A 9,271-nucleotide genomic window follows, 5' to 3' on the forward strand; every position below is an offset into this window, starting at 1 on the left:
ACCATCTATTCCTGGGGCCTTATTTTTTGCTATTTCCTTCAAAGCAGCTTGAACTTCTTCCTTCATCACCATAGGCTCTTGCTCATATGTTATCTCATTAAATTCTTTTACATCTGCCAATTCCTTTCTATACAATGACTCAGTATATTCTTTCCATCTTCTTTTAATACTTCCTGGATCATTTCATATTCTGCCCAAAACATCCTTGATTATAGCAACTCTAGGTTTGAATTTGTTGTTCTAGCAGCCAGGAAATCAAAAGAGGAATTGCACTGGGAAAGTCAGCTGTCAGAAAGGAACCACTCCAGAGTACTGAAGAGCAATAATATCAGTATGGAGACTAAGGTGCGCCTGACTCAGACCATAGTCTTTGCCATTACATGCTATGCATCAGAAAGCTTGACAAAGACTAGGGATGATACTAGGAGAATTAATGCATTTGAGCTGTGTTGCTAGAGAAGAGTACTGAATACCATGGACTACCAGGAGAACAAAGAGGTTCATGCTAGAGAGGGTGAAAACAGGCTGCTCCTTGGAGGTGAGGATTCTGAAGCTCCGTCTGACATTCTTTGAGTATGTTGCAAGGAGGGACCTGTCCTTGGAGAAGGACATCATGCTTGGAAGGGTGGAGGGACAGCTCAAGAAAGGAAGACCCTGGATGAGATAGGTTGACTCAGTGACTAGGGTAATGAGGGTAGGTGTGTCAATAAGGAGGAGTGAGACAATAGGTTGACACAGGATAGAGCAGGGCTCAGAGCAGTTGTACATAGGGTTGCTATGAGTAGCAAGTGACTCGATGGCACATAACAACAATATAGCTCTGGTGGCCTGGTGGTAAGAAGTTGCACTGCAATCTTGAATGCACAGGTTTGAATCCATATATATATTTGGAAGCAGGAGTGGCATCCATTTCTTAAATAACATGCCTCTGGGAACTATATGAACATTTGACAAATGTCAATAGTTGTAGAGGGGCTTCAGGCCTTTTGTTTATAGGGTAGCTATGAGTCATGCTCGACTTGAAGGCAGTCAACAACACTATAACAAAATTGTTTGGTGTTCTCTAAGCCTCTTGGACCCATTCTTTTATGCATGTGATGAATTTTGGAAAATTCCTCCCTTAAAACATCAAATATTTCTTCTGCTACATTCTGTTTCTTCATTCTGTATGATATTCCAATGGAATAAATATTAAACTGTTAAAAGGTTCTCAGTACTCTTGTTAGTTGTTTGATGCCGTCGAGTCGTAGACGACTCCTAGCGACCCTATGAATGAACAGCCTGAGCACTGTTCGTACCTCAGTACTCTTAGAAATAAAATTTATTTCATTCTTTCCTCCTTTCATTTTAATGTGGGTTATTTCCACTGACACAGCTTCAAGCTCTTCCTCAGCTGTGTCTCATCTACTAATAATACTATCAGAGGCATTCATTTATGTTACAGTTTCTAAGATTTCTGGCATTCCTTTTAAATTCTTCTCTGAGTTCCATTTCTCTGCTTCATTGCTCCTCTGTTTGCCAATATTTGCCACTTTTTTATGAGAGACTTTGTTCCTATTGTTGATTGCCATCAAGTCAAGCATGACTCATACCAACACTATGAACAAAAGATCTGAAGTCTTCCTATACCTACCTTCATTTCTCAAAGTTCATAGTTTCCAGAGGCATGTTGTTTAGGAAGTGGATTTAGTGCATTGATTATGTTATTGCTACGAGCCACCACTGAGGCAACTCCAACTGATGACCTTATGTACAGCAGAACGAAATGTTATCAGTTTCTACTAATTATGAGACTGTTCCGGTCCATTGTTTTCACTGTTTTGCTAAACCTTCTCACAGGCGTGTTAGCACTCTACTATCCAGCATGAGACAAATGGGAATCCCAGAACATTTGACACAGCAAGGGAACACTTGCATGGCTCAAAATTAGGAAAGGAGTGTGTCAGGCATGCGTCTTGTCTCCCTAACTTTTCCATCTATGTGTGGACTAGATCATTCGGGAGGCTGCTGGATTTTATGAGGAAGAATGTGGCATCAGAATTGGAGGAAGACTCGTCAACAATCCGTGTTACGTAGACAACATAATCTTTCTCATGGAAGCTGAGGAGGATTTGCAGCACTTGTGGTAGGAGGTCAAGGGCTGCATTCTTCAAAATGGATTGCATCTCAATATAAAGAAAACAAAGATCCTTACCACCAGACCAATAGGCAGCATGGTAGATGGAGAAAAGGTTGAAGTTATTAACAATTTTGTCTTGCTTGAGCCCAAGATAAACACTGTGGTTGTTGGTTTTTTGTTTATTTGTTTGTTTACAATAAATACTCAAAAGATGAATTGTATTAGGAAAATCTGCTGTCAAGGACCTCTTCAGAGTGCCAATAAACAATGATGTCAGTCTAGAGACTAAGGTGTGTCTAATCCAGGCCAGGGTCTTCTCAGTTGGTCATCTGAGAGCTGGACAGTGACTAAGGATGATAGAAGAATCTGTGCATTTGAGTTGTGATGCTGGACAAGAACACTGAACCTACCATGGACCACCAAGAGAACAAACATGTCTGTCCTGGAGAGGGTGAAAGCGGGTTACTTCTGGGAGGTATGGGTTTTGAGGCTCTGTCTCACATACTTTGGACATGTTGCCAGGAGGGACTAGTCCTTTTAAAAAGGACATCATGCATGGAAGGGTGAAGGATCAGCATGGGTAAGGAACACCCTGGAGAAGATGGATTGATGCAGTGACTGTGGCACTGGGGTTAGATATGTCAGAGATGATGAGACTGGCTGAGGATAGGGCAGGGTTCAGAGCCATTATCCGTAGGGTTGTTATGAGTCCTAGAGGTCTCTACAGCATATAAAAACAACAACTGGGTTTTCTTTTTTTTAAAAAAAATACAGAACTTTTAATTTTTATTTATTTTATGTGTGTACCATCAAATTGGATCTGACTGGTACAGGAGGCGATTGTGCCTCCTTCTTCAGCAGAGAATCTGCTGGATTTGAACCCACAGCTCTGGGATTGCAGTGCAGTTTCCTGCCACTAGGCCACCAGAGCTCACCAACAACTGGATTTTCAAGAACGTTTGGCTCTTTCTTATTCTCTGCCATCATGTTTATGCAGTCCTGTTGTGTGTTTAGGCCAGTCCTATTTTGTCTTCACTATGCCTTCTCATAAGACTTTCAAAAGATCAAGATGTTCCTGGACAAGAAACAAAAGCAGACACATCCCATTCCTGAAGGGATTAGAATGAAAACTGGCAATAAAGTCACATACAGGTCCAAGAGGGGACACTGGAGAAGAGCCAAGCTGGGCCTATAGGGACTCACACACAGGATGGAAGCACACACAATAAACCTAGCTTCACTGGCATTGCACCACATCACGTTGACTGACATGCTACCATGTTTTTGTTGTTGGGTTTGTTTGTTTTTTTAATATTTTTATTCAATAATTTTTTAAAAATTTATTATTAATTTCAATGGAAATTTACAGAGACTTTGGATTTCCATTCATTCATTGTTGCATTTTTCTCACCTCCCAACCCTCCCTCCTAGTACACTACCCTCTTGGAAAAGTAAAATTCTTTCATTGTTTTACAATCCCTCCCCCCAAGTCCACTCCACCATGTAGCCTTTGCTCTGGACTCCTGTCATGACAATAATACCTAATCACATATCCCTTTTAAACAGTTTTCTCCCTCATCTGTTTCAATATAGTATACATTATTGAACCCATCTTTCTCGTTCTTACCCCAACCCCGATGTCAGTCCTGTTTTACAACAGTGGCACCATGCAGTATTTGTCCTTTTGTGACTGAGATGCGTCACTCAGCATAATGTCCTCCAGGGTCACCCATTTTTAATAATATTTCATGAGTTCCTTGTTTTTCAATGCAGCGTAGTACTCCATTGTGTGACTATACCACAGCTTCTCTACCCATTTGTTTGTTGATGGGCACTTAGGTTGTTTCCAACTCCTTGCTATTGTGAACAAAGCCACACTAAACACGGGTGTGCATATATCTGTTTGGATGTCAGTTATGGTCTCTTTGGGGTATATTCCCAGTAGTGAAATTGCTGGGTCCAATGGTATCTCTATTTGCAACTTTTTGAGACAGCGCCATACCACCTTCCACAGTGGTTGCACCATTTGTTGTTGTTTTGTGCCGTCTAGTCAGTTGCAACTCATAGTGACCCCATGTACAACAGCTCTGAACTCTGCTCTATCTTGAGCCAACCTCATTGTCTCTGACACACCCACCCTCGTTACCCTAGTCACTGAAACAATCCATCTCATCCAGGGTCTTCCTCTCTTGCACTGTCTCTCCACCATCCCAAGCATGAGATCCCTTTCCAAGGACTGGTCCCTCTCCTTGCAGCATGTCCAAAGTATGTCAGATGAAGCTTCAGAAACCTTGTCTCCAAAGAGCAGTCTGGTTTCACCCTCTCCAGGACGAACCTATTTGTTCTCCTAGCAGCCCATGGTATGTTCAAGACTCTTCTCCAGCACCACAGATCGAAGGCATCAATTCTTCTATCATCCTTAGTCAGTCATTGTCTAGCTTTCTGATGCATAGTAAGTAATCGTGATGACTATAGCCTGGATCAGGCACACCTTATTCTCCAGACTGGCATTGTTGTTCTTTAGTACTCTGGAGGAAAGATCCCATATCAAATTAAAAATTATGCCATAATCTGTTCGCTTCCTATGAAAACCATGTAGCTTTATGCACTCACATTTTTGGTACACTAATAAATGTGTGATACCTATAGTGTTAAAAACAATAAAAGAAAGCTTGATGTTTTTGAAAATAACTCACTAGGCCTTTCTTCAAAGGGAAAATCTAAAAGCTATAATCATTCAGTTTGAGGCTGAGCAAGTTAAACATTTGTCTTGGTGGACTAGTTAGGTTGAGGACACATAACAAGAACAGCAGCGGCAACCTAGAATGATGTCTCTTCCAACAATTGATCTCTCCTGATGGCACGTCCAGAGTTGTTATTATTGCTGTTGTTAAGTGCCTTTGAGTCATAGTGACTCATAGTAAACCTGTGGACAGGGAATCTGAACACTGTCCTATGGTTACCACCTCTGACATACTTGAGCCTCTTCCTGTCAGTGTATCTTGTTAGGGGAATTTCTCTCTTTTGCTCTTTTACCTTTCCAAGCATAGCATCCCTTTCCAAGGAAGAGCCTCTCCTAGCAACATGCCCGAGGTGTGTGAGACGAAGCTTAGCCATCCTTGCCTCCAAGGAGAACTCTGGCTGCACTTTTTCCCCCCCATTGACTATTTTTTTAAAATTAATTTTAATGAACGTTTACAGAGATTTTGGATTTCCTTTCATTCATTGTTGCACTTTTCTCCCTTCCCACCCCTTCCCCCCAGTTCGCTCTTCTTTTTGAAAAGTAAAAGAAAAATTCTTTCATTGGTATACAATCCCTCCCCAGACGTCCACTTCACTTTGCAGCCTTCATTCTGTACTCCTGTAATGACAATAATACCTAATTATATATCCCTTTTAAACAGTCCTCTCCCTCATCTGTTTCAATGCAGTATACATTACTTATCCCATCTTTCTCAGTCTCACCCCAACTCTGATGTCAGTCCCATTCTAAAGCAGTGGCACTATGCAGTATTTGTCATTTTGTGACTGAGATATTTCACTCAGCATAATGTCCTCCTGGGTCACCCATTTTGAATAATATTGCATGAGTTCCTTGTTTTCCAATGCAGCATAGTATTCCATTGTGTGACTATACCACAGCTTCTCTATCCATTCATTTGTTGATGGGCACTTAGGTTGTTTCCAACTCCTTGCTATTGTGAACAAAGCTGCAATAAATATGGGTGTGCATATATCTGCTTGGGTGGCAGTTATGGTTTCTTTGGGGTATATTCCCAATTCTATTTGCAACCTTTTGAGAAAGCACCACACCGCCTTCCATAGTGGCTGCACCATTTTAAACTCCCACCAACAGTGAATAAGGGTTCCAGTTTCTCCACAACCTCGCCAGCATTTGCTGTTTACTGTTCTGTTAAATTTTGCTAGTCTTACTGGGGTGAGATGATATCTCATAGTTGTTTTGATTTGCATCTCTCTTAGATCTAGGGATTTTGAACATTTCTTCATGTGTTTGTTGGCCATCTGAATGTCTTCTTTGGTGTGGCTGCACTTTTTCTAAGACATATCTGTTCTTTTTTTTGGCATTCCATGGGTTAGTAATCAGAGCTCTTTACCACCAAAATGCAAAGGCATCAATTCTTCTGTCATCAGTGTTCTTTGTTCAGAGTAAGCTAGTTAAATGTTTACAAGCAGATTGTAAAGTTTTATATTTCCTTTTACATTTTGAGTCTTTCCTTTCTAATACTATTCACCGTAGAAATAATAATGAATAATAATAGTTAATAATATAGCTATTATAATTAATAATAAGAATAATAAGACATACTTTGGACATGTTGCAAGGAGGGACCAGTCCTCGGAGAAGGTCCTCATGCTTGGGAGGGTGGAGGGACAGTGCAGGAGAGGAAGACTCTCGATGAGATGGATTGATTCAGCGACTGGGGTAATAGGTTAGGTGTGTCAGAGACAATAAGATTTGCACGGGATAGAGCAGGGTTCAGGGCTGCTGTACATAGGGTCGCTCTGAGTCACAAGTGACTCCAGGGCACATAATAACAACACAGGCTCTAAGAGTTATTTTAGAGACCATCTAGTCAATTGCCTCCATCCTTTTTGCAATTCAGGTGTAGGCAGAATTACAGCATTTGTCGCTCTTTGCTCTAAAAGGATTGGGCAATTATATGGGGGGGGGGAAATTCACTCCAAGTGAGGTTGAGTATTTGTTGTTCTTTGTGTTGAGAAACTTCAAATTCTCGGAAGTAAATGAATTCCTTTGACAAACTTTGACGTTTCATAACCCCGTGTTCCATAATCTGTATGTCAAGGTTGGTAAAAGTGGTTTCAGAAAAAATTAGACTCATTTAGTGATTCCCCCCAACACACACACATTCATCATGCTAGTCCTATGGTGTATATGGATTCTATTTTAGGGCTTCATTTTTTAAAGCCTGTCTTCAAAAGTGCAACTGGACCAGAAGGCAATGAATTAAATTAGAATTTAAATTTTGAAAATCTTTTTCCCATAGCCTAAATTAAGGTTCACCTTTACCCCATCACTTCTATTTTCCTATGAACTCCTCCACTCAAGACCCAAGCATTTCTTTCCTTCTGTGCCAAGGAATGCTGATCTAACAAACGATATCACTTTGTAAATGGGAAGATACTTCTCGTTAATGAGGAAGATATTGTAATATGGTTAGGAAGAATAACTAGAATTACGAAGTCTTATCAGAAGAACGAGAAAAGAGCTATAGTTTTGTGTATGAATTTTAAATGTTTATCGTAGCAAGCCATTAATCTGTAATTTACTGTCATTGATTTACTTTTGCAGAGTTGATTGTATACTGGCAATTCATTAAAATGAAATACGAAGACAATTAAAAGCATGTTTTTTAAAAAATACATACAATATACATGAATAAAATATACTGTAAATGAATGATTGTCTAAAACACAATGTATATGGATGAAACACGATGTCTATGAATTATAAAAATATTAATAAAATTTTTTTTAAATGATGTGTATTTTAGATAAAAGCAAAATGAACGAAGGAACAATGAGTTCGAATTTATTTTAACTTGTGAACTCTCTCACTCAGTGCTATTTTGTGGAAGAAAAAGAAAATCTAATTAAAATTTAAATTTACAGCAACAAAAGGAAACAACCCATTAGAATTATATCAAGTTAACAGAAAAAGGTATTACTGCAAGAGCGCCCGGATAGCTCAGTCGGTAGAGCATCAGACTTTTAATCTGAGGGTCCAGGGTTCAAGTCCCTGTTCGGGCGGCTGCATGTTTTACACATTAAATAACCTAATATACGAGATTAAATGTCTTCGGGTTTTCTCATGGTTCATTTCATTCAACTATTTTTTTTTAAGATTTAAAAACATGCCAGATAAGTGTATTGTCAGGAAGAAAACTGATGATTATGCAAAATCGGTAAATTTCTTGATATTATTCGAGGTTTTGTAGTGTGCTTTCTCAGCAAACAAGAATCACAGTTGCAGGCGAGAGGGAAAAAAACACCCTAAAAATCCAACACCAACAATAAATCCCTCCCATACATAATATGAAGTACGAGTGAGCTCTAACTGAGACTTGAACCGTGATTATAGAGTTAACAGGCTTCTACTATAGCAAGTGAGCTATCCAGGTTTCAAGGAAGTGAACCGTTCATTACAATCCCTTACATAAGAACGAAGACGTTTGCGTAAGCATTTAGTTGCATTTTTTAAACAAGCCTTTTACACCATAAAAGGTGCCGGAATCGATGAACTGACTGTGCAAATTCTGCACGTTTCACCAATACTGACAATTCAGAATTGTTACGTTATCTATCCACTCCATAACCATTACTAGATAGACTTCTTTAATTTGTAGTGGGTGCAGTATTAAGAGAATGAAACGTGACGCACAGCTTTTGAAACGTTGTGGGAGTGATATCTAGTCTAATTTATTGTTGGTAGCAGAGAGAAAGCAATGCTAAAATCTGTTCAAAAAGGTCTCTGGAAGACAGAATATGATATACTGTGCTGAAGCTGCAGAGTTCAGCTGTGCGGTAGGAAGCGGGAGACAGGACCCTGCGGAAGGAACTGGATACTGTGCTGTAGAGCCTCTGAAAGTGCCCAAATAACTCTAAGTGCCCCAGACCTTGGAGGGACGCTTCGAAGTGATCTTGGGGACCAAGTAGCAGGGAGAAATGTTACTGATTTTGGCGTTGGACGACCTTCCCTGACACAGTGAGTCGAAACTGACTCACGTACATTTGGCTTTGGTTTATAGGGTTTGTAGTTGAGAGTATGACACTGCAGGACTTTTGGGGAACGATCCCCAAAAGGCTTTTGTAAACTAATGTCTTTCTTTTAATCCCACAAGTTAACTGTGTGTTCGAATGATTGTTCTGGTTGAGCAATTCTACTTTTATAAAATTTGTTACACACACACATGCACACACGCGCGCACTCGCGCGCGAACTGAAACCATCCCACTCAGCCAAAGACTTTCAGCCAAAAAATATACCGGTGTATGAAATAGTAATAATACCAGAAAGCAACTAACGCGTTAGGACAATCAACTACACAGCATCAGAACTAAAAATCCGGAAGGCTCAACACTCTTGGGACAAGCAGGCAGGAAGTCAAAAGAT

General features: G+C 40.0%; 1 non-coding gene across 1 annotated transcript; it reads left to right on the forward strand.

Moving 5' to 3' along the window:
• The first annotated feature begins 7,836 nt into the window (after positions 1-7,836).
• TRNAK-UUU lies at positions 7,837-7,909 on the forward strand. The gene has a single exon. It is a non-coding gene; the product is annotated as a tRNA-Lys (tRNA).
• The last annotated feature ends 1,362 nt before the right edge of the window (positions 7,910-9,271 follow it).

The sequence above is a fragment of the Elephantulus edwardii genome, unplaced genomic scaffold (genome assembly GCF_000299155.1).
Source record: "Elephantulus edwardii isolate Elephantulus edwardi_28Jun2011 unplaced genomic scaffold, EleEdw1.0 scaffold00063, whole genome shotgun sequence".
NCBI lineage: Eukaryota > Metazoa > Chordata > Mammalia > Macroscelidea > Macroscelididae > Elephantulus > Elephantulus edwardii.